This window comes from Nycticebus coucang, chromosome 11 (genome assembly GCF_027406575.1).
Source record: "Nycticebus coucang isolate mNycCou1 chromosome 11, mNycCou1.pri, whole genome shotgun sequence".
NCBI lineage: Eukaryota > Metazoa > Chordata > Mammalia > Primates > Lorisidae > Nycticebus > Nycticebus coucang.
The window spans coordinates 8,439,783-8,462,937 of NC_069790.1; the positions used below are offsets into that span (position 1 = coordinate 8,439,783).

Below are 23,155 nucleotides of genomic sequence, written 5' to 3' on the forward strand. Positions count from 1 at the left end.
AGAGTCAACAGCAGGGAACATATTGACTCAGGGTGTCAGCTTACACCACCTCCAACACAAAGGCTTGGCTAATGGTTAACAAGGCCCTGGAGGCCTGGGCTGCAGGCCGGTGTCACCAGCAGCGACTGGTCTACATCTGTACCACTAGGTGTGTGACACACAGGCACTGAATTCCCCCTGCCCTGACCATTAACTGCTGCAGTGGGTTTGGGGTTGCTCCAAAGGCACATTCGGCTTAAATACTGACATGCTGTCCCCAGTGCAGGACAGATGGCTTCTCCCCCAGGGACCTGCCCAAAAGCAATGCTTTGAATGAATGAATAGACAATTGGATACCTGCAATGCATAGAGAAATCTGCTTGAGTAGGATTTATTCTCTTTCTTTCCTTTTTTCTCTCTTCCCCTATCCTTTTCTCTTTTTCTCCCTCCCTCCTCTCCTTCATCCCCCTTCCTAATGTCACAGATGCTACAGCAATCATAATGTAGAAAGGCCCTTGAAGGCAGTGGCTGTGTGTGATTGGTGGTAAAAATAGCAGCAGCTGTTGAAAGGGGAGAATTAAGTCTTTAGTTTTTTAAACCCCTGAAAAGAAGTTAGCATGTGACCAGGTAGCACCACACATCCCAGGTCAGGGCAGGCGTTACCTGTTGCTGTACCTGCAAAAGGGGCACCCGTCAAGGACACCACACATGGCACTGCCCTCACCCGTCCCTAGCCTCATGTCTGTATCCCCTGGGAGGGAAAGTGAGAGAGCCAGTCAGGTTCCTCCTGGGTTGCATGTGGCCTGTTTCCTTATCTTTTCTTATCTTCCAATGTGAGGGATGCCTGATTGTGGCACCAAAAGTCCCCGTTCAGAGAAGTTGGTGCCTGTGACAGTTTTCTGAGGTCTCTAAAAGCACCGGTGAGCCTTTGGGAGATAACTCTACTTGGGCTTGTATAGGGCTGGGGACCAGAGCATGGGTGTCAGCTGCCAGCACCATGGACCCCTCTTCAGTGGCTCACGGTCATCACAGATGCTGTCACAATGGTCTGAGTCTCCTTGTGCATTTATAATAAGTGTGTTCAATAGGATGCACAGTGGCTCACACCTGTAATCCTAGCACTCCGGGGGGGGGTGGTGGGGTGGGGGGTGGAGGCTGACGCAGGTGCATTGCTTGAGTTCAGGAGTTCAAGACCAGGCTGAGCAAAACTCCAGAAACACTAGCTGAGCGTTGTGGCAGGCACCTATACTTCCAGCTACTCTGGAGGCTGAGGCAAGAGAATCACTTGAGCCCAAGAGTTTGAGGTTGCTGTGAGCCATGGCGATGCCACAGCACTCTACTCAGGATGACAGAGTGACGCTCTGTCTCCAAAAAAAAAAAAAAAAGAAGTAAAAGAAAAGAAGAAAAAATAGGTTTGTTTAAAACATGCACTTTCCCTAGAGCATTAACAAACTATTTATTATAAAAAAAATAGTTTTATCCTTGCTGCAAATCTTATCACATGTACAGGGTCAATATAACAGTCATATTTAATTGTGTGGGTATTTTCCATCTTAGCAAAACATTTTCTCCATTTAGCTAATGCTTCTCCTGGCAAGATGAGCAGGAACACCCCCACCCTGGCCCTCTACTGGCCCGTGGGTATCCATGCCCGGCAGCCTGTCACCTTTTCTTTCCAGAATGAACAGTCAGGGGCTTCACTTTCGGACAGGGTGGGATAGGGTCCAGGTTGTAATCACTGTTAGCTTTGTACTTGAGATTGAGACATAATTTTCTGACTACAGTAGACTTTAGAAAAAGTGTTACTTAAAAAACAACAACAACGGAACTCCTTAATTACCTTTGGAGGGTGCTTGGGAACCAGCTCATTTTGAAAATTGGTAGTTAAAGAGAAGCTATCAAACATTTAACCTTCCTTTCCTTGTACAAACCGTACCTCAGGGTTTCCAAACAGAGGAAGAGGGAAGGTTTTATTGAAATAGGAATTCCGGCTAATAAACATTGAAAATGCGATACGGTTAAACTATTGCCTCTTTCAAAGCCCTAATAAATGAATGGCTGGCTCTTGGCTCTGGTGACCTGCATTGTCACCAAAGAGATGTCCACCTGTGTCCTCACCCAAAACACATGATGCCTCTCAGCCATGTCCTTGCCAGAAATCAAAGCACGATCAGACCCAGCCTCAGATCCGTCACACAGGGCCAGAGCCACCTATGCAGCCATGCCAGAGGGGTCTGCAAACTCCAGGGTGGGGGAAGTTCTGCTGTGCAGAAATAACCCCAGTCCTTTTCAAATGGATTGCAAAAAAAGGGACAAAGAACTTACCTTGAAGAACTGAAGACACGTATTAAACAAACATCATTTGCCTTTTTGGGGGATGCTGATTCAAACTGTAAATCAGACTATAAAACAAAATTAAAAAAATTCACAAAATGTATGACAAAGAGATTTGTGACATTAAGGAATTATGGTTTGCAATGCTGGTGGTTTGAAGTAATTTTTTAAAAAGTTCTTATTTTAAAGATGCATACTGAGATACTGATGCAGGAAGTGGTGTGTTTTCTGGGGATACCTTTAAAATGAGCCAGTGAGGGGAGGGATCGGTGTTTGGATACAGTTTGGGGAAGGAGTTGGTAACCGGAAGGTGGGTGGGGTACCTGGTTTCTCCTTCACAGGATGCCTTGTTCAGGATGCCCAAGTCCTGCAGCACAAGCCTAGGCTGGCTGGGGCTGAGGCCTAGTGGCCGCAAGCTATTTTATCATATCACATGAATTACACAATGGCATTCCCCAAAGCACTGGCCTTTCCCCTCTGGCGGTTATCTCCCATGACCTAATGGCTCAAGACTTGCCTACCCGTCTCCAGGGTGGCCTTGGACTCTGGACATCTGGGCAGACGCTCTCTCAGCAGCTCCACAATGTATCTTATTGATGATGTGTTTCACCCCAAACCTGCTGAGTTCTCAGCACAAAGTTCACAGGCTGTTTTTGAAAATGGCAACATTTGCTTCATAAAGCCTTTAAAAACAATCATTCTGAATAAAGGGTTGTTTAGTGCTAGCCAGGTGCATTCTTACTCGCCCCCCCCCCCCAAAATCCCTCCCCAGAGGGATCACCCTTGATGTGATTTGCTTATGGAAAGAAGTAGGGCCAAGGCCCTGACTCTCTCAGTAAGGGCAGGTTTTTTTGTTTTTGTTTTTGTTTTTGAGAGACAGAGTGTTAGTTTGTCGCCCTCCGTAGAGTGCTGTTGTGTCACAGCTCACAGCAACCTCCAGCTCTTGGGCTTAGGTGATTCTCTTGCCTCAACCTCCCGAGTAGCTGGGACTACAGGCGCCTGCCGCAATGCCCGGCTATTTTTTTGTTGCAGTTTGGCCAAAGTCAGGTTTAAACTGCCACCCTCAGTATATGGGGCCGACGGGCGCCCTACTCACTGAGCCACAGGCGCTGCCCAGTGACGGCAGGTTTTAACTCAATAGAATGAAAACTTCAGAAAACTGAAGACAGAAATGCACTTGGAGTTGGATGAGGTACTGAGCTCCTCTTTATTGGTACTATTCAGACAATAGAAGCAGGCTGCAGTGTTTGTTCCCAGGGTCATCCGGAGGCTGAGTGAAAATGCTGGCAAGGGATGCTGTGAAGAGGCCAGCATTGTACTACTGTACAAGTGACAGGGTTGTTAGCACAAAACAAGCTGATGCACAAACATTTTAGGTCAGTGGATCTTAGAATGTGATCCCACATCTGCAGCAGCCACATAAATCTGGGAGCTTAGACGTACCAACTCTCTGGTCCCACTTCACATCTATTGAATCAGAAATGTTGGGGTGGGGCCCCCAACCCTCTGCTCAAACAAGCCCTCCTGGTGGTTCTGATGCAAGCTGAAGTTTGTTGAGCCTGTTCTAGAAGGAAATTTCTTTTGCGGGTGGGGCTGCGGCTCTGGGCCACCTGGGGGGTCCTGTCGGCTCAGCAGCTCTGGCGGGCCTGTCACTCACGTTTTCCTTCCACCTGATAGCCGTCCATTCCCTGATGCTGTTGTGCTTTCCATCCTGAGTGCAGGACCTTTGGGTTTTCTCATTCATGCTCCAGAAAACCTCCCTACGCCAGATTTCTCAGCATCTCTGCCGAGGAAGTGCTTCAAGCTTCTCAGCAGGAGGCAGGGACAAAACAGTGGAAGTCTTCAGGTGGAAGTCAGACACCTGGAAGGGAAGTACTCATCTTTACAGGAAAATATCCACAGCATGCGAGCTTCCTCCTACCTGGAAGGGGTCCTCCAAGGCTGTGCTTCCTGTAGGAACATGAGGCATGTTAGGTGTCAAATGGAGTCACACAGTTAAAAATTACACATGGACTTGGCTGTGATCATGACGCTTTGAATAATGCTATAATGACAGGTTTATTAATTGGGGACATTAGAGGTGGCAAGCTTTTGAGATACTTAAGTGAATAAAAGATTAATTATCTACAACTTTACAGATTAAGTTGCAGTTGATCCTCATTAATGGTTCGTTCTGTATTTGCAGATTTGCTCACTCAAAAAAAGTATATTTGTAACCCTGAGATCAATGAAGCAGGAGGTCTCTGTGGTCATTTGAGGATACGAGCAGAATGGCCCCAAGTTGGAATTGCCAGGTGCCATGTTCTCTCTGCCTTCTTTCCCCTCACACTGTAAACAGCTATCTGTTTCACGGTCTGCTTAGTGCCACATTGTCCCCACTTCTGCGCTTCTGTGGGTGATTTTGCTGTTTAGAATGCCTCCAAGTGTGGTGCTGCGGTGCCGGCCAGCCAGAGCCTGCGGAGGCTGTGGGGTCCAGCAGACAATTTGCATGTGCTGGAGGGTGAGCTCCAGGGTGGTGGGCTGTGAGTGCAGCACTGATGAACGCACAGTGCCTGTCACGTAAGGTGTCTTTAAACAGACAAAAGTAGTTGTGTGTTGATCAGTTGAGGAAAAGGTGGCCAGAGGCTCAGAGGAACCAAGCCCTGTCTTCCCTTAGAGGCAGAAGCTCAGAATTGTCCACATCAGTGTTCCTGACTATAACTGTAACTGACGAGGTACTGATTGGGGGTCTTTACAGACTGCACCATTGTCAATCTGGGACCCTTTTCCTGTCCTGGCTGTGTGAAGAAACAGAGAGCCCAGCCCACTTGCTAGCGGTTTTCCTGTGAGCCTGTTGTGGTACATTTTCCTATGAACCTGAGAGGCAGGGAGAAGTGAGGCCAAGGCTGGAAGATCCGTGGAGGAGGGCTTACGGTCTTGGATGTTCAAGTATTAGGTAGGAAAGTTGATTATCCCCCGGAGAGGACCTGGCCTGCCTTCTGGGGCTCTGCTCACTAAATGTAGCCTCTCTCTGCTATACCAGGTACTCAGCTGCCTTATCCACCAAGTGGGGATGACGAGGCCCCTGCCTCGCTGGACTGCTGTAAAGATGGAGAGAGGACGCACGTAAATCTCAGTGCATTGTGTCGGCAGATTGAGTGGATTCAGAACAGTGTGGCTGTAAACATGATTGTTACCACTGTGATTACAGCGGTAGTGAGAGGGGTGACTACTGCTTGCCTGTCACGTACTACAGATTTGCTTTCACAGCCAATCAAAGCTCAAACTGATCAGAACGTATAGGAGGTTATTGAAATTGAAATATCAATGAACTTGTGGAATCTTAAAACATTCACCTTAGTGTTCCTTTGTGTCTGCAAACAGGTGGGAGTGGCCGTCTGTCACTGTACAGCACCTGCCTGTCCTTGAGTTGAGGCCAGGGACTGGGGTTCTGCATCTTGTTTTTACATAATGTGCATCCACTTGTTCTCCTTAAAGTATAATGAAAGTTTAATGAAATAATCTGAGCATAAGAATCTTATAGATTCTTTCCCTTTTTTTTGACAGCTGCTTTACATGAGTGTGATTACATAGAAAGCTTTAGTGACTGTGCCTTTCTCAGGCTCTCAAAAACATTGACATCAGCATTCATAGCAAGAACAAATCTTTTTTTGTACCTGAGTGTCCTTGGTCTCTGCAGTATTTCATTAAACTTGATACAACTGGCATAGCAGGTTTACGAGCAGACACAGGGATCACTTGGTAACATGTAAGTTGGCACAGGAAACAGTAAGGGATTGCGGCGCCCAGCCTCCTGGCACAGGCATGCCCTGCTCACTGGGGACAGAATGAACGGGGGTAACCAGCAGAGTAGTGGGTGTTGGGAGGCCTGAAGCAGCAGTTTTGGAGTGGCCTCATTTGTTTGGTTCTTGGAGGGCAAGATGGAGTTTAATTCCAATCAGTAAGCAGACTGATTACTCAAGGGGCTCAAATGTTAATGCAGCTTTTATGAGTCCTCCAGCCAAGGCTCACCTTCCACTTCTCACTGAGCCTGTCTGTCCTTTTCCAATGTTTTCCATTCCTAGACATTCAGCATTTTGTTCCACAGTCACCATCTTATATTAACAGCCTTGCTTCTTTCTGTCCCACTATACCCATACATTTCCCCAGTGTGGGAAATAGACTCTTTTGTGGTTTTCCAGTATTTCCAGTAGGGCCGTACCTGTAGCAAGTGCTGGAAAAAAAATATCACTGAAGTTAATCTTCAGTAAATTACCTTCCTCCTAGCGGCACCTGTAGGTCCTGTGATATTAAATTATATCATGCACATAAAACCTCTTGCGACTGCCTCTGGTTTAAAGCACGTCCCCAGTCGACTTTATTGGAATTTACTAGATGGAGGAAGAGCTGAGTGTGGTCTGTTGTCCGGTGTCTTTTGCTCCCCGGTTGTTCTTCCTTCAGTATTTTGCCATGTCTGTTAAGCTGTCTAGGCCTCCTAATTACATTAACCAGTGACACCCCCCCCACCCCCACCCCCCCAGACCTACATTCAGGAAGGAGAAAGTGACATTTCACTGGGGTTGGGGCCGTCTGTGCATCACCCCTTGTGCCCCCGCTGGTACTGGCTCAGCTGTACACAGACAGGACAGCCCTCATTTCCAGGAGGGAGGTGAGGCTGGCATCTCTGGGGGCCCAGGGTCCTGGCAGCAGCATGTTCCAAACACCCATCAGGCATCTTAGCGCTCTAGGGTGTGTCTTAGATCACGCTGCCATAACCGAGCACCACAGCTGGGCGGCTTCAGCAGCAGCAGGTTATTTCTCACAGTCCTGGAAGCTGGGAGTCCGTGATCAAGATGCAGCAGGGCTGGTTTCTCCTGAGTCCTCTCTCCATGGCTTGCAGACAACCGTCTTCTGACTGTGCCCTCATCTCCTCTTAATAGAAGGATAACAACAGTCAGATTGGATAAGGGCCCATCCTGAGGACTTCCTTTTAGCTAAATTACCCCTTCAAGGATCCTTTGTCCAAATGCTGTCTCAATCTAGGCCCTGGGTGTTACTATTTCAATGTATGAATGTTGCGGGAATTATGCATTTCAATCCATAGTACATGGTGCCAGGCATTATTGGTCCTCAGGTAGGAGGAAAAAGTGCTGTCTTTGCTTGGTTCTGAGGGTGGTAAAATCATAATCTTGAAGTTACGGTCTTGATCACGGGAAATGCTGGATGATATTACAGCGAGGACTGCCTTCCACTGCTCTGCTCCCGCCTTCATCAAGCCATTCCATTGATGAATATTGATGTCCTGAGACAGGAACTGGACCAAGTGCTGGGGACCGCGGGGGTTTGACATGGTTCTTTTCTTGTTACAGGATTTACATCATATATTCTGGCAAATCCAAGGGTTTGCCCCGTCCTGAGCACTGACGCAGGGAGGGAGGGAGGATCAGAGGCTCTGCCTTCTCCTTCTTGCCCCCGTGTTTTGGACATTGTTTTTGTAACTGCCTGGACGCTTCAGGTCCCTTTAAAGCTGATAAGACAGTTTCTTTGGGGGGAAGGGGATCAAGTATGCTCAAATAGAAAAAATGGGATGGGGTTCACCTTTTGGATGTTTCTTATACTCCGGGGCGACCTGTGTGGTCCTAGAAGTCACAGGACTTTCTAGAAGTTCTACTGATGGGACGCAAAGCAAATTGCACCTCCAAGTGTTTAATCCGAGGTCACCACGAAGGATTCGGAACTGTTTAAACCATGGAGTATTTCTCACAGCCTCATTCATAAGAGGGAAAAATTGGAGACCAGATAACACTCAGGGATGGGGGAAATTAGGTTCCCTCTGGGCAGTTTGCTGCCACACCACTGTTAAAAATTACAGTGCAGAAAAAAATTTAATGATACACACATATAGCACCATTTGGTTTTTATTTATTTATTTATTTTTTTTTGTGGTTTTTTGGCCGGGGCTGGGTTTGAACCCGCCACCTCTGGCATATGGGACCAGCGCCCTACTCCTTGAGCCACAGGCGCCACCACCATTTGGTTTTTAAATAAGTGTGTGGAGAGAAGTCAGGCAGACTTCACCTGCGCAGTCCATGTTGGGGTGTGGGGGGAGGGGGAGGAAGTTCTACCTGCTTCTTTTTGTTCACCTATGTGTCTACTTTTTAAATTTTCTACAATAAAATAACTTATCGTAAGAAGGAAAGTGAGTACTTGTTTTGTATGAAGTCCCAGCAGATTCTGAGAGCCAGCCAGCACACACCCCCACCCCCCCAGTGCTAGGTAGAACCCTGTCTACAGCTGCTGCACGGGGCTCCTCTGAGGGTCTGCGCCACGTGCCTGGGGTCTGCCTCCTGCGCCCAAATGTGTGCCTATGGGAAAGGGTGGGAAGACCACCCGCTCCTCATGCAGAGGGTTTACTCGTGGTGGCCTTCTGCTGGCTAGAGATGGTCTGAGCAGCCCCGTGATCCAAAGCTTACCTCAGTGCAGACTGATTTGATCTCATTATTATTTTCTGCTCCAATTTTCACTGGACATCTGGCCTTTCTGAGAACAGAAAGAGGGGGGAAATGGTCAGGCCTCTAAGAGGCATGGCCATTCTAGACCTGGGCCACTGGCCTGGGAGGCTTTCCCAGATGGAAGCCCCAGAGTTTAGAGAATATACCTGTCACCCGATTTTAAAGTGATGCAAGGTGCCTAAGGCTCAGCTGGTGATGTCACCCTTTGGCAGAACTGCAGGTGACCTTCCACAGGGCATGTGCCTGCTGATCTCAGGCAGGTGTGGCTTCTGCTGATGAACCAGGTGACCTTGGACAGGTCAGTTATCTGAGAATCTTAACTTCCACACCTGTCAAAATGGAACATTTCAGTGAGAAATTGAATAAGACCTCACTGTTGTGATTTTTGTGGGTGCATGTGTCTTACTCGTGGCATACTGGCATTTTATTGGGATAAGACTCATTGTGTTGGTGAGTCCCAGGACGGATCAGAGGAGACGTATTTCCTCATGTTTGTCAGGGTTCTTTGTGTCCAGGGCTGTGTCCTCTTGTCTGTCTTCCCAGGGGCTCTTTTCTGTTGTCAAAAGACAGTGCAGACATAGGTGTCAGGGCTCCCTGACAACAGCCAGTCATAGGAACCACCAAGGTGTCTCAGGAGATAAGCTTTTGTCTGTGGGCTGCTGGGATCAAGGGTTGTACCCCTGTGCCACTCTGGGGCCGTGTCCATATCCCGTTCCGTAGCTAAAGATGCTAGGGGTCAGAGCTCACCAGCATAGCCTAGAGCACCCTGCTGGTGGGGACAGAGCTGAGATGTGACTGGGCTTCCTACCTCCAGGTCCTTTGCTGGGACCTCCCCGCTGTGTCCACTAGTGGCCCCTGCAGAAACAGTGAGGTGGTGGCAGACAAGTTGGGGATGCTGATTTGCGTGGTGGTTGGGAGTGGTGTGTGTGATGTTGAGTTCCATAGAAATAACAAACCATTCGAGGCTCCTGAGTGGCAGAAAACTGTGATGGTGAATGGGTTTTTGATAACGTGAGTTTCAGAAATGGTGAAGAAGTTAATTTAATGGGGAGAATGAGAAATTGAAAAGGAGCATGAATTGGGGAGTGGCCCCTTGAGGCTGTTGAAGCTATTTTGGGTGAGAAGGACCCGTCCCTGGTAGAAGTCCCTGACCAGCTCCAGAGCCTTCTGGGTGCACATGCCAGCGTCATCCTTGGTGGCCCCGTGCAGTGGCTTGGAGTCTATGCCATGGCTCACAGTTGACCACAGGAATGGGCAGAGGCTGCAGATGAGGGTGCTTGGCTTGGCTTTTCTCTTCTTTTTCCCCCTTTATTTCCTGCAGGGTCTGCTGGTAAGCTTTCACCAGCACACCTCCAGGGAGAACGATAAGGGGAGGAACTGGGCCCACAATTGTGTATTTTAAAAGATATCTTTATAAAGAAAGATGAGATCATTTTCTCTAAAGAAAGGAGGTAAGCAGGAGAAAAGGAGAAAGCTGCTGTGATACTGAATTGTCCTGCACAGTGGGAGTCCTTGGACTCATTAGTGTCATTTGCTGATGGCCATAACTTTTTGAAAGGTCTGCAAACTTCACCCGAGGAGGAGGAATGGACAGAAGAATCCTTGAGGCAGTCTGACCCCTTGTTCCCCGGGATGGTTCTGTCTCTTAGAGCTTCAGATCTGGGGAGGAGCTGGGCAGAGGGAGCTGGGGGCGCAGGTGGCAGCGCCTGTCTTGGGGGTTACGTGGCACAGGTGCCAGGCAGTGCTGGTCCTCACGAGTCCCCTGTTTGTCTCAGCACTGTGAACTGCTTCAGCTTCGGAGACCTGCTGCTGTTGGCTCCATCTTTCGTCTGCTGCCCTGGCCTCCGTTGACCGCCTCAATGGTGATTACATGATGTGCCCAGCAAAAGTTAGGGTGTGTTGAGGGGTCCCGTGTGCCAGGCCCAGAGTCGAGCCCTGCACGCACGGCATCCCAGTCACTCTTCCCGTGCTCTGCCCAACCATCCTCCTCTCAAGTGCTGAAATGGAGGCTTCTGGAGGGCAGTGCCTGTAAATCACGGGTCCTCAAACTGTGGCCCACAGGCCACATGCATTGGTGTGATTGTATTTGTTCCCGTTTTGTTTTTTTACTTAAAAATAAGATATGTGCAGTGTGCACAGGAATTTGTTCCTAGTTTTTTTTTAAAACTATAGTCTGGCCCTCCAACTGTCTGAGGGACAGTGAACTGGGCCTCTGTTTAAAAAGTTTGAGGATGCCTGCCAATGTTTAGCAAACACTTTCCGGGAAAAAGCCCTGTCGTGGGGTGTTTCTCAATTTCTGTGGTGTACATCGCTGATTTCAACCCTTCCACCTGACGCCTGGGAATCTGAAGCTGGGGGAGGTGTGCACACGGGCCCCTGGGGCCTGTCAGGCTGCTCCCATCAAGGCGGCTTCTGCACTTGCTTGTGCCTGGCGTGTCCATCCTCCTGGCCCCTGCCCTGTGCTCCCCTTCACTTTCTCTTGCTGCTGCCTCCACTAACCCTGGTTAAAAGCACAGTTGGGATCCTGTCACTCCCCTCTGCAGAAACCTCTGCGGGGCTCCTGCAGAAGCAGCATAATCCGCTAGCCCCTGGGCTTCAGGAGCTGTGGCCCGAGCCCTGCCCCTCCACATCACAACCCCTGCTGCTCCAGCCTCCACACAGAACATGCCTCTTCATTCCTCCATCCAGACTGTGCTCTAGGGAATTACTCCCCACTGCCCCAACCCCCAGGCCCACAACTCTGTGTCAGACACCCCCCAGTCCTCCTGGCCCCTCCTGAGAACTGCCCTGATGAGCGCCCCGAGAGGTGTTGTTTCTGCAGCTGGAGGTGAGCTCTGCCTCCCCTTCTGCCACTGCCTTCACTCCCTTCATGGACCTCATGTGTTCGTTTATCCTCCACCTTCAGGACGGGATTCTTACCTGTTCAGTTCAGTTCATCCTCATCCCTCCTCTCTGTCACTCTCACCATCTCCCCGTAGTGCCGGCAACAGGCCTGGCTCTCCTGGGAACCTGTCTGCAGCCATGGACATGAGGGTAGGCAGGAAGGTGTCTGAACAGGTTGGGGGTTCAGGAAACGAGCTCCAAAGGACCTGCTTCCTGTGCCGGGGGGTGCAGTCCTGTTGCTGACTGTTCCGTGTGTCCCTGCATTAGGGGACGACCTCCAGTGGGCATGAGCTGAAGGCCTACCTCCGTGAGCTCTAGGCACTGACCCTGTGTGTGGGGGGTGGGGGTGCTTTATAAGATGACAGCCTGTGAAATTATTTTTCAGTCCTACCTCTTGTGGTTTTCTTGTTGTCTTTTTGTCTAGACGTTGGAAGGTTGGTCTTATTATGAGCTTGTTGGGCCCTGAGTCGCAGGGGCACCCTGAGCAGCCCGGGAGCGGGCAGTTGCTGTCCATCCTGCCGGCTGCTCCTTCACCTGCAGGACCAAGAGGCAGAGCACATGGCGGTTTTCCCAAGCCTAGTTCTGACTGGACTTCGCTCATGGCCCTGCCTCTGCGGGCCCAGCTGCTCTGGGGCTCCCATGAGCATACCCGGGCACGGTCAGAGCCCCAGCTCCAGGGCCGCCCTCTGTGTGTGTCTGCAGAACTGGCAGCTGAAAGCCCAGCTAGCCTAGCTCTATTTAGAGCACTGCTGAGAGCCCGCCTGGAGCTGGGGCTCGTGGACGGCTGCTAAGTGGCTGTGAGGGCCCAGCACAGCTCCGGCGGCCAGTATGCAGGCCTACTAGAGCCCTGTCTGCTTGTTCTTCCCCAGTCCCCAGTCTGGGTTGAGTTCCACCTTAATAAGGCTGCGCTGTCTGCGTCACACCTTTCAGTCACAATTCATTCTAGAGCACAGGCCCTGCTGTGCCCTTGTTGGGGCTGGGGAGGTGTCATCTGAGCCAGGTGACCCTTTCCAGTGCCCTCTGGGCAGACCCTTCGCCCATCGAGGCAGGCCAGCTGGGCTGTCTTCCGACCCTCCCTCCACTCTGTTTGCTGTGCCATGGGCCCGCTGGCTGCAGGGCCAGGACTTGCCTCTGTAGCTCTTGTTTGCCGGTGACTGGGTCTCTAACTTCTTCAGTGGCTTTGCTGCCCACGCCCTGGCCCTGATGTGCCAATGTGTAGGACCCCGTGTCTACCTCCTTGGGACTTGGTGGGGGCTGTCTTCAGTGATGTGCCCGTGCTTTGTCTGGGGGCTGGCCTCAGGGCTCTCTCAGGGTAGGGCAGGCTGATAGCACAGGACGAGGTCTGCAGGACACACTTGAGAGTGGACTCAGTGCACAGAGCCTCTCCTGCCACAGAGAGCTTTCAGACTTCCTGGGACTGCCGACATCAGCACACACAGTTGCAGGTGTTCTCTGCCTTCAACTCGAAGCTGCTGCCCCTGGAGCTGGCCTTGGTGCCTTGCTCACCTGTGGGTGGGGCTTCCCGCTGGCCCCTACCTGCAATTGAGGGTGTTCCTGTTGGGAGTATTTTGGGGAGAGCTGGATGCCCAGGGCTTGGCCTGTTTTTTTTTTTCTTTTTTTTTTTTTTTTTATCACTGTGAAGAAGCAGGGAATGAATCGGCTGTCCCCAAGATGCCGCTGCCCACCTACCCGCTGCCCTCCTGGCCACTCTTTCTTGTCCTTCCTTCCTTTTTTTTTTTTTGCAGTTTTTGGCTGGGGCCAGGTTTGAACCCACCACCTCTGGTATATGGGGCCGGCACCCTACTCCTTTGAGCCACAGGCGCCGCCCTTCCTTGTTTGTAAATGCAGGAGTTGGGTTGGGCTGGAAGCAGAGACCAAAACCTTCTGTCTGTGGGCAGGGCTGTTGAGGGTGTTGGTGCTTCCCCGGCATCTTCTTGGTCCCTACAGGGGTCCTGGGAGGCTGGCGTTGTGTACCCATTTGACAGAGGTGGAAACCCGTGCTCAGCAGAGTTCAGAGCCCTGTCTGAGAACTGTGGCTGGTGAGGGCCAGATGGTCCTGTTTTGACCCCACCCTCACTGATCTGTCTGCCTCTACCATCCATCCCCTTTGTGTCCATCCTGGAAGGAGAGACCATGTGGCCTCCTGTGGACCAGGTGTCCCCAGGCCGGTGACACTGCTGTGGGGGCCCCTCCACCTCCCTTCCCTGCGGTCTTACCTGTGTGAAGAAATGTTTTTGTTAGGAAACAATTGATAAAAATGAAAGAACATAGGTGCATGAAGGACATCATTATAAGAGTGACCATAGATCTCCCTGTCACTGTAAGGGCTGTGACTGACTGTGTCACTGAGAGATGCAGTTGAACAGCTGCTGAGGGTGGGCCTGGCGCTGAGGACAGGAGGGCTGTGGTCTGGGCCCTCCACCCCTCCTTTCCCAGCTCCCAGCACTAAGTGACCGATTAAACCCAACCCCAGGCAGTTCGGGGGCCTTTGAAGTCCTCATGTCACCTAGATCTGGCCAGGAGTATCCAGCCTAGATCTCCCTTTTTGTTTTGGCCTCCAGGAAAATCGGAACCGGTTGAGCGCCTGATTCTGTAATGAACGAGGCTTTTCTGCATGCCTCTATCTCTCCAGCGGGCCATGCTGTCTTTGACCCTGTTTTTGTGTGTTCGTTTTTTAGTTCCGTTTTTGTTTTGAAATTTTTATTTAATTGTGTTGAATGGATTTGATGAGTTGTCTCCAATTCTGTTTGGAATGAGGTGGAACAAAAATGAGCTAAGGAAGGACACTGTGAAGGGGGGGCGGATTGGGGGTTTGGGGGTTGGGGTAGGACAGAGGGAAAGTGGGAGTGAGTGAGGGAGGAAGCCAGCTGGGTGGGCACCAGGTGCCTGTTGTCTGGGGTACAGAGGGGAGTGCCTGCCCTCCCAGGCACTCCCAGCAGGGTTTTTGTCCCAGCGGAACTTTTGAGAAGCTGTGTCTATGCCTGGGATTTCTGTACCCCGTGGAGGGCGGATCTCCCTGGAGGCTGGGTCTGGGCTGGTCCCCAGGAAGGCACAGCCAGCTCAGCTTCCTGATCATACAGCTCTCCTGGAGACTGCAGCGCCTGTTCCCATCCCCACAGGCCCTTGGCAGGCTGGCCCTCAGCCCCGGGCAGACGCCGTCCTGTGAGCTACGTGCAAGCATGCGTGATCACCTAGGGGCCGGGTGCACCTGCCCGCTGCTCCTGGCTGTGATCCTGGAGACTCCAATGCTCACCGGGGCGCTGCCACCTGTTGAGCTGATTTGCTGCCTCCTGTGCCCAGGGCTGCCAGGGCGTTAGCATGAAGAGGGGTGCCTTTGACTGCAAAGCAGGGGAAGGAGCCATGCAGTAGGAGGAGCTGCTTCTGGAAGGGAGAAGCAGCCCCCAGCCGCCAGCAACAGCAGCCCTGCTCAGGCCCAGCACAGTAAGTTCCCGACTCCCCGGGATGTGGCCTCTCACAGGCTGGCACGGAACACTTTGTCCCAAGCTGCCCTCCTCTGCTGGCCTCTGCACTGGCTGCTTTGCAGCTAAGTGACATTCCAAGTTACATTTACCCTGTGCTTGGATGCTGCCCATACATGATGGTACGTCACACTGCTTCCGAGGATTGTCTGCCCTGCCTGCCCCTTCTTAGAAGTTTATTTTGTGAGAGCAAAGGGGAGCATCAGACTTTATTATAAGGACACATGTCTGTTCCCCGTCACTGCTTCTGTCCCCCTGTTTGCTTTTTTCCCTCCGTCTTCTCCTTCCATATGGCCGTAAAGCAGTCCCAGCTCCTGCTAGGGACACAGGATTTTGCGAATATTTGGTTACTAATAAACAGATGTAATCGCAGTCTGAACAAGACATTGTTTTTCATAGTTGAACACTGACAGCAAAATGACACTATTTTAGTTTCCCAACCTCTGACAGTTGGTCAGGTGTATTTCATCAGGCAATTCCGATAATCTCCCTGATGATCGCTGATCATGTTTAAGGAAAAATATCAAGCTTGGCAACATTTATAATTAACTTGTTTCTAGTATTCTGGTTTTGGAAGGGAAGAATGTCTTATGAACTGTGTGACTTTGGGAAAATCGCTTATCCTGTCTGAGCCTTGCACTTCCTGATGTTAAATGGACACTGTGGTCACAGCTAATATCGTGAGGGAACTTGTGAGGAAAATACGTTTCAGGGTCCTGACCCAGGACTGGTAGACAAATAAAATGGTGGAATAAGTAGCTACTATTTATTTAGCCCCGTTCCAAGCCCTTTATGTGTGTCTCCTTAGTTAATCCTGCCAGCATTACCATTATTCTTTCTCCAATCCAGATGAAGAAACTGAGTCACAGAGAGGGTGGGTAAATTTCCAAGCTCACACAGCTAGTCCAGCGACAGACCTGCTTCCAACCCAGGTACTCTTAAGCGTGTGCGCTGAACCCCTGAGCCCTGCATGCCAGGTGGTAGGGAATAAATGAAGGGATGAACAAATGAATGCCTCTAGGTTTGTCAACTGAACATGGTTGTCTTTGATAAAGGTTTTCAATGTATTTATTCTCTCCACTTGCCTGGAGGAAACAAAAGCAAAATGTGCAGAGGTGTCCCAGCCCTGTCCCTTTAATTGCCCACAGCTCAGCAGCTGTGATCTGTGTGCCCTGTCACCAGGCCCCAGGCAGTCCCGCTTCCTTGTGGACTTGGCAGTGGCTTTTGTTCTGTTTTAGAGCTGTTTACACTGAGGGCTTTCAATGCCTGTAAGGGTAAGGGCACCGGAACAACACACAGGCCTTAACGACACCTGGAGAAACTGGGATTCTGCATACTCAGGCCTTGCTGAGCTCCTAGCCTGGTAGCCCCAGAAGGGCTTCCTTTATTTACTCTTCACCAGGAGCCAAGGAGGATGAGGGGAGGTGGGAAGTGGTTCCTGTTTGTTGAGTCTGCTCTGGCGCAGAGATCATGGGTGAGCGGAAGCAGGGGCAGTGTTGGTTGGTCCAGCATTGGCTAACCTGGGCTGGAGCCAGCATCCTGCTCCATGCCAGGGGTGAGGGGCCTCCGGGCAAGGGGATACACACACTGCTCCAGGTTCTTCACCGGAGGGGTGCTAAGGAGACCGCTTCTCCAAGAGTCGTCTCAGTGAGTTACAGGAGAAAGCATTTGCAAAGACACGTGTTACTATGGCCAGTACCTGGGTAGGATTCTGATCCCAGCTCAGTCAGAAAGAAAGCCCCATAGTTTATAGCCATGGGTATCCAAACTACCCTGCCAGCACTCACTGAGCTGACTCAAGTCCACGCTTAATCCTGTCTCCATTCAGTGTGGATGTCTTTGTACCTAAGCATCCAGTTTCCTTTATTCCACACATTATACCTGGGGAGGGGCAGAGGTAAAACGCTTTTCAGCCTGCTCTTCTTTTGGGTAAGGTTTTTGAAGTCACTTGGGTACACTGACTTTGGTTGTCCTAAAGTAAAAGCAGTATCCTCGTGCCTTTTAAAACGACCAGATGTGCCTTAGACACTCTGGGGTTAGAGGTACATTTCTTCCTTTCTGCATCCTGCAGACTGACGTGTTCTGTGGCTGCTGCTTCCAGGGCACTGCCCTGCAGGCTGGACCAGCAGCCCCCCAGCTTGATCTGAATGTTGGGCGTGTGGAACTCAGGCAGGAGTCCCCACAATCAGTCACTTCTACTCCATCTCACAAGGTGCAGTAGAGAAGACTGAGGGGGACAGGAAGGCATGAACGGGGCTCTGATTCAGGGGCGGCAGGGAGATCAGGCATCGCTTTGCTGGGAGACGCTGTCTGAGCTGAGAGCCTGAGGAGCCGTGGGAGTTAAGCAGATGAGCTTGGATCTGTGAATGCGGAGTGGTGGTACGTGCAGAGGCCTGGGAGGAGTGGCATGTGGAAGGCAGGAAAGGAGAGGGTGGGGGCACACCAGGAGGCAGGGGCCAGACCACCCAGGCCTCCAGGGGCAGGCTGAGGACCTGCCCTCACCCCATCACTGGTGGGAAGCTGGTGAAGGACTGTCCACTGGGAGCTCCGCACCAGTGTTAGGAACCCAGCGTAGGCATGGTTTGCTGCAGGCCAGCTGTCCTCTCCTGACTGCCTCCCCCTGCAGGGTACACACCCCACGCTAGGCCCACGGAGCATGTGATACATCTTGCATGTCTGCAGGATGGAGCACCCCCGCTCCCCCTCCCACGCCCACTGAGTGAGCATTTTCAGGCACTTCCCTTCCCTTCTCTTTTTCCTGTGGATCTGACAGAGTCCCAGAGAATGCATCATAGGTGCCAAGGCTGCATATACCCACACCAGGCCCTGTCGTGAGGGTATGACAGGCCTGTGCTGCCTTTATTTCCAAGGTGAACATGTTGGTGAGGCTGCTATAATTACCAGCCCATTTTGTGGATGAGGAGCCTGGGGTACTGAGGGTGAGGTGCCCGCCTGTAATCAGTGACCGTGCTGCTGGTGAGTGGTGGGACGCAGGTGCAGACTCGCCCAACACCCCGGTCGCAGGCCTCCCACCACTTACTCTCCTGCCTTTTGTGCACCAGGTGGCCCCTGTCTCCAGGGGCTGGGACCCTGTGTAGCGTTTGATTTCTGGAGGGAAGCCACTGTATTCTGGGTCACTGAGGGGCTGGGGGAAGCTGACCTTGGCCATGTGTCATCAGGTGGGCCCTGCGCTGGTGGGCCTCTGTGAGGCCCCTGGAGGGTGGGTGTGGGTGAATGGCGTGGGTGGTCCGGCCTTGCCCACTGCCCAGCTGCATTACCACCACGGCATACTTAGAATACCTTCTGCAGATGGCCCTCTGGGGGCAGTGTGAATGGTCCCATTAGGGCCACCAGGACTAGCTACTGTGTTGTTCTTGCGTTAGATTGGTTTGAAGGGTCGCTTTTCACAGACACCTATAGGAAACACATGGTATCTGCTCTTAGATGGTTACTAGAAACCCAGAACCTCCGTGGAGACACTCACCATTGACTCTGTTTTCGCTTGGTCACTGGTAGCTGTAGGTGTGATGACAGTGCCCTGGCTGAAAGGTCATCTAGGTACCTTTTCTGTGAAATGAAGATAGTAGATAGCCTGTATCCCTTCCTGTGTCTTACGGTAAGATTTTCAGGGTGATTTTCTAGAGCGCTGCATTCCTTGTCTTTCAAAAAGTAATGAAACAACATGTCCACTAGTAATACCTGACATCCCTCTGAGAAAGCGCAGGTTGGGGTCTGGGTTCAAGGCAGTGCAGGATGTTTGCTGTGAAGGCTTTGAGTCATCCTGGTGTCGCTCCAACCCCAGCTTGCTGGGCCACACTGTGAGGGTTTAGGCCTGTCATGCTGTGCCAGGAGTGTTTTCTGCTGCCTGTGGGGCTCACAGCAGGTGGCTGCTGGGATCCCCCAGCCCCAGTGCCACTGGCTTTGAGCTGCTTCTGCCTGGACGGCACTCGCCTCTCTGAGCTCCTGGTGCTGTCACAGTCGTCCTGTGGAGACCCGCATGCCTTTGCTCTTCCCTCGCAGTTGGAAACGCTAAATAGCAGCTGCCCCAGCACAGGGAGCTACTGTGCAGTTCATCATGGACATGCCGATGGCAAAGTACAGCATCAGGCAAGGTGACAACCTGCGGTGAGCAGGGCTGCCTTGTCATAAGCATCAGGCGGGCACTGGACGTTTTTATCTGCATCCTGTGAATGGCCTCACAAGGGGGACAGCATTGTTCCGTACCACAGGTGGACCCACCAAGGCTCATAAATGCCCTGGCCCCAGATTCTGCAGCTGGCAGGTGGTGGGACCTGTAATCAGGCCCAAGTCTGCCTGTTGGGCTCTGGGCAGCTGACCCTTGCCGTGTGTCCACGGGGCTGTCTCCAGGTGGAAACTTTTGATTTGTCAAAATGATCAGCTGAGAAGGACATGGATCAAAACAAAACCGAATTCTGACCAGAGCTGGGGTGTCCATGATTACAAACTTGCCACAGAACTAACCTGCCTCTCAGGTGGGGGCTCCCAGATCCTCATGGAGGGGTGCATTGGAGGAGTTGGAACCCAGCCCACACGGGGGATGAGGAAGTCTCTCTGGGGCTTTGTGAACCTCCTGGGAAGTTCTGTTGCAGGGGGGATGGAGCCCTCCTCCTTCACCTGCTGCCCCCGGGCGCCCCCCACCCCCGCCATGGGTACTTTTGGTGAGTGTGTGCACTGCTGGCTCCTGCCAGGTGGTGGGTGGTGCGAGTGTTGATGGTGCAGCTCTAGTGAACACTGCTTTGGAAATGTTCTCTGGAAGTCAGCTGGGGAATTCCCAGGGACCTTTTCACTCCCAGGAGTCCCCAGTTCCCCTCTCCTTCCTGCATTACCCAGTTGTGCTCCCCCACGCCCTCAGCCTCAGCCTGCTCCCAAGCACAGAAAGAGGCTGAACCCCAGGCCTCCATTCTGACTGGGTCTGCCCTCTGAGAGAGAAGCTCTAGGTCACAGTGGACAACAATGTGTTCGTAGGGATGTTTGCAGTGCTGTCACCCGGCATTCTCAGCTGCCCGCTGGTCTTAGTGAATGGTGAGCTGCAGGGCGGGGCCCAGCAGGAGGAGGAAAGCTGGTGTCGGCATGCTCCAGGAGGGCACCCTGGGGCCATGTGCTATAGGGTCACTCTGTGCCCTGCAGACCTTCCCTCAAATATATGTGTGGATTGCTGACCCCAGGGTGAGGGAGGGATGACAGCAGCGTCCTGGAAAGAGGAAGGAGAGAAGGCTGGTGCAGGTGGAAGGCCTTTACCAAGGCTGCAGCTACAAAGTGGTGGAGCCCGAACTGGGCCCAGACAGCCTGACATGGAGCCCAAAGGCTTTGCTAAAAGGTTCGTCTAGTTTCTCCCAAGAAAGTGGGTCTTCACTTCTCTGCGGTCCTGTCTTCGTCCCCCCTGGGTGTAACATACTACCAAGTATCTGTTTCAATATAGTGAAATGTGTGTCGGCACTTGAAATCTCACAGTTGCCAAGTGAGAGATGGTCATATGAGTTTGTATGCTATGGCTGCAAAATTGTTATTGCTTTGATTGGTTTCAAAGAAAAAAAAAATAACCTCCTTAGCAAAATAAACCAATAGTAATAATTTCCAAAAATATGCTGAGCAGGAGAGCCCCTCTGGGCAGCTCATCTAATTCTCTATCTGAGGAACACTCTTTACTTCTCACTCATGGACTCAAGCAGCCCATGGCGGGATGGCCTCCAAGAGCTGGGTCCACAGCTATCATTTGATCAGAAGGGACGACCAGGAGGGTTAGTGACCTCAAGGAGACTGCTGGGCCACTTTGTCACAGGCCAGGATGACCTCCCGGGCCCTCCAGGAGGAAACGCCTCTGAGCAGCGGGGAGCCTGGGACAGGGCGGTCTTTGTGGGTTTACCTTTGCTGGTTTAACCTTAACCACACATTCTGCCTGTGCCTTGTCCCTTTTCCCTTCTTTTCCCTTAGCGCCTTTGGGAGTTTAAGGCTGTGATAAGTGCGTGCCAACAGGGACACAGGTGAGGGAGGTGCGGGCCCAGCAGGAGCTGGGTGGGACATGTTGCTGCCTGGATTTTTCACCCTGGAGAATGGGAGGGGACAAAGGAGGTAGTTTGTGCTCCTGTCTCACGGGAACTCTGCTCAAGAAGGACTTGGATTTGATCGCCTTTTGTGATGGGTCTGTACAAGACAGCACAGCTAGAGAAGGCTTCCCAGGATGTGAGTGGGTGGCAGTCTTTTCGCACAGCGCCGGGAGAAAGTGAGTTTGCAACACGTATCTGCAGGACTGGTGTCTTACCAGGACAAGTAGAGAGGGGGTTTTCTACACCCACCGTATGAGGTTAGGATTCAGGGTGTCTCAGGAGCTAGGGCCCTTCTTTAATAAACCTGCAGCTAGCTAGTTTTCTCAGTCATCCTTTAGCCCCACAATGTGCTATGGTGTACAAAGAGGGGGTTACATCTCTGCCTCCCGAGTGTAGGTATACTCATCCCCGAGTAACCTCTTGACAAGCACAGGTTTCTGAGACTGTCGGCAGCCCTTCAAGTTCTGCCTGGGTCTGGCTCTTGTCTCAGTTCACAGCAGAGCAGCTGGGTGTTGGGCTCTGTCCCAGTGTATCAAGGGACCTGTCTTGGGCACATTCTCTACTTCATTCCAGATTTAGACCCTGAACAATTCAGGGAGATTTCAAGGCTCATCGGATCTCAGAAGAGGCCTGGAGGTGATGGATCAGCTGCAGTTTCTGTCTCTAGTACAGGCAGACTAGCTTCTCTGAACAAAGGCTCTTAACGTCATTGTTGACCATCTGATTCAGAGCAGACCTGGCGGGATGGGTTGTAGCCCAGCTGACAGCCAGGAGGTTGGAAGGTGTCCAGAGTTTTGGTGTCAGCAGAGGTTCCTGCAACTGAAATGTTGGGATTCTAGATACATCAGTCTTACCAAATCCTCATTTCCCAACCTGCAAAATAGGGATGGGGAAGGCTGCTCACTAGGGTTTCTGCCGGGTTCTGCGACAGGCTGTCTGCTGACGGGCTGTGGAAGCTGCTGAGCCCCACGCTGGCTTTGGGGGTGGCCAGGCCTGGGAAAAGGCGTGTGGTGGACAGCAGCTGGTCTGGGGTGGGGATGCAAGTGGGTGTGGAGCTCTTGTGACCTTGGAGGGTGGTCCTGAGATGCTGTGGGTCATCGCCCCAGTTTAAGCGAGTGCAGACTCACATAGACAGTTGGCTGCATGAGCGGGCGGGGCAGTTCCTCCTTTCTGCCCCGGCTTCCCTATGCAGAGGTTAAGGAAGGAGCTCCTCTGGGCAACTCTGGGGCACCTCGTATGAAGCCTGTGCTTCTGAACACTTCAGATAAGCGGCTTGTGCAAATCTACCTTCTCTTGCCTTTTCACCATCTCAGGGGTTGGAGCCTCCATCTGGTCATGTCACAGGCTACCGTGTCCTCTTGTGAGCCTGTTGTCAGTGGATGCAATCTGCCTGGTTTCAGGTTTCAAGCATGGTGATATTGTATCAAGGTGTGTAATGCTGAGTCAGACTTGGGAAGTGTTGAAAGGACAACAGTCTGTGTGTCTGTCTGTGGCAGAGGGAGTGGGCGCTGGGTTCCCTCAGGAAAAGCAGTTCCTCTTGCATCCTGAGACCCTCACTCCTCCCCCCAGGCCTCAGGGCCCTGCTCACAGGAGGGCAACTCCACACTTGCTCATGTGGGCACACAGCATGGAATGAAATGTCTTGCCGGGTCACTATCACAATGCTTCTGTATCTGTTGAGTTATGTGACGGTGTGATCTTGGGAAAACGGAAAGCCTGGCTCAGGTCCTGTAACTACAGAACAGTTGCAGGGATTACGCCAGTGTGTGCCCGCGTTGCTGTGTTCAGGATGCATGGTCTGGACAGGGTCAGATCTCGAGTGTTTCTGTAGCACCCAGCCCCTGGCAGCTCCAACCTTCAGAGGCTGCCTGAAAGGTGGGAGTATTGATGACTTTTGGAAATAGTTGGGACTCCCTTTTTAAGC

The 23,155-nt window shown here is 51.7% G+C and overlaps 1 protein-coding gene across 5 annotated transcripts in view; it reads left to right on the plus strand.

The window, feature by feature from the left end:
- Positions 1-23,155, plus strand: part of TNS3 (tensin 3) — a 296,848-nt gene that overhangs the window by 117,216 nt on the left and 156,477 nt on the right. The window contains exon 1 of one of the 5 annotated variants that reach the window (XM_053608814.1): positions 14,785-15,128. The exons of the other annotated variants lie outside the window; for them this stretch is intronic. The gene's annotated coding sequence lies outside the window, so the exon portion shown is untranslated. Of the gene's footprint in view, positions 1-14,784; positions 15,129-23,155 lie in introns of those variants that run through there. 5 annotated transcript variants of the gene reach the window in all.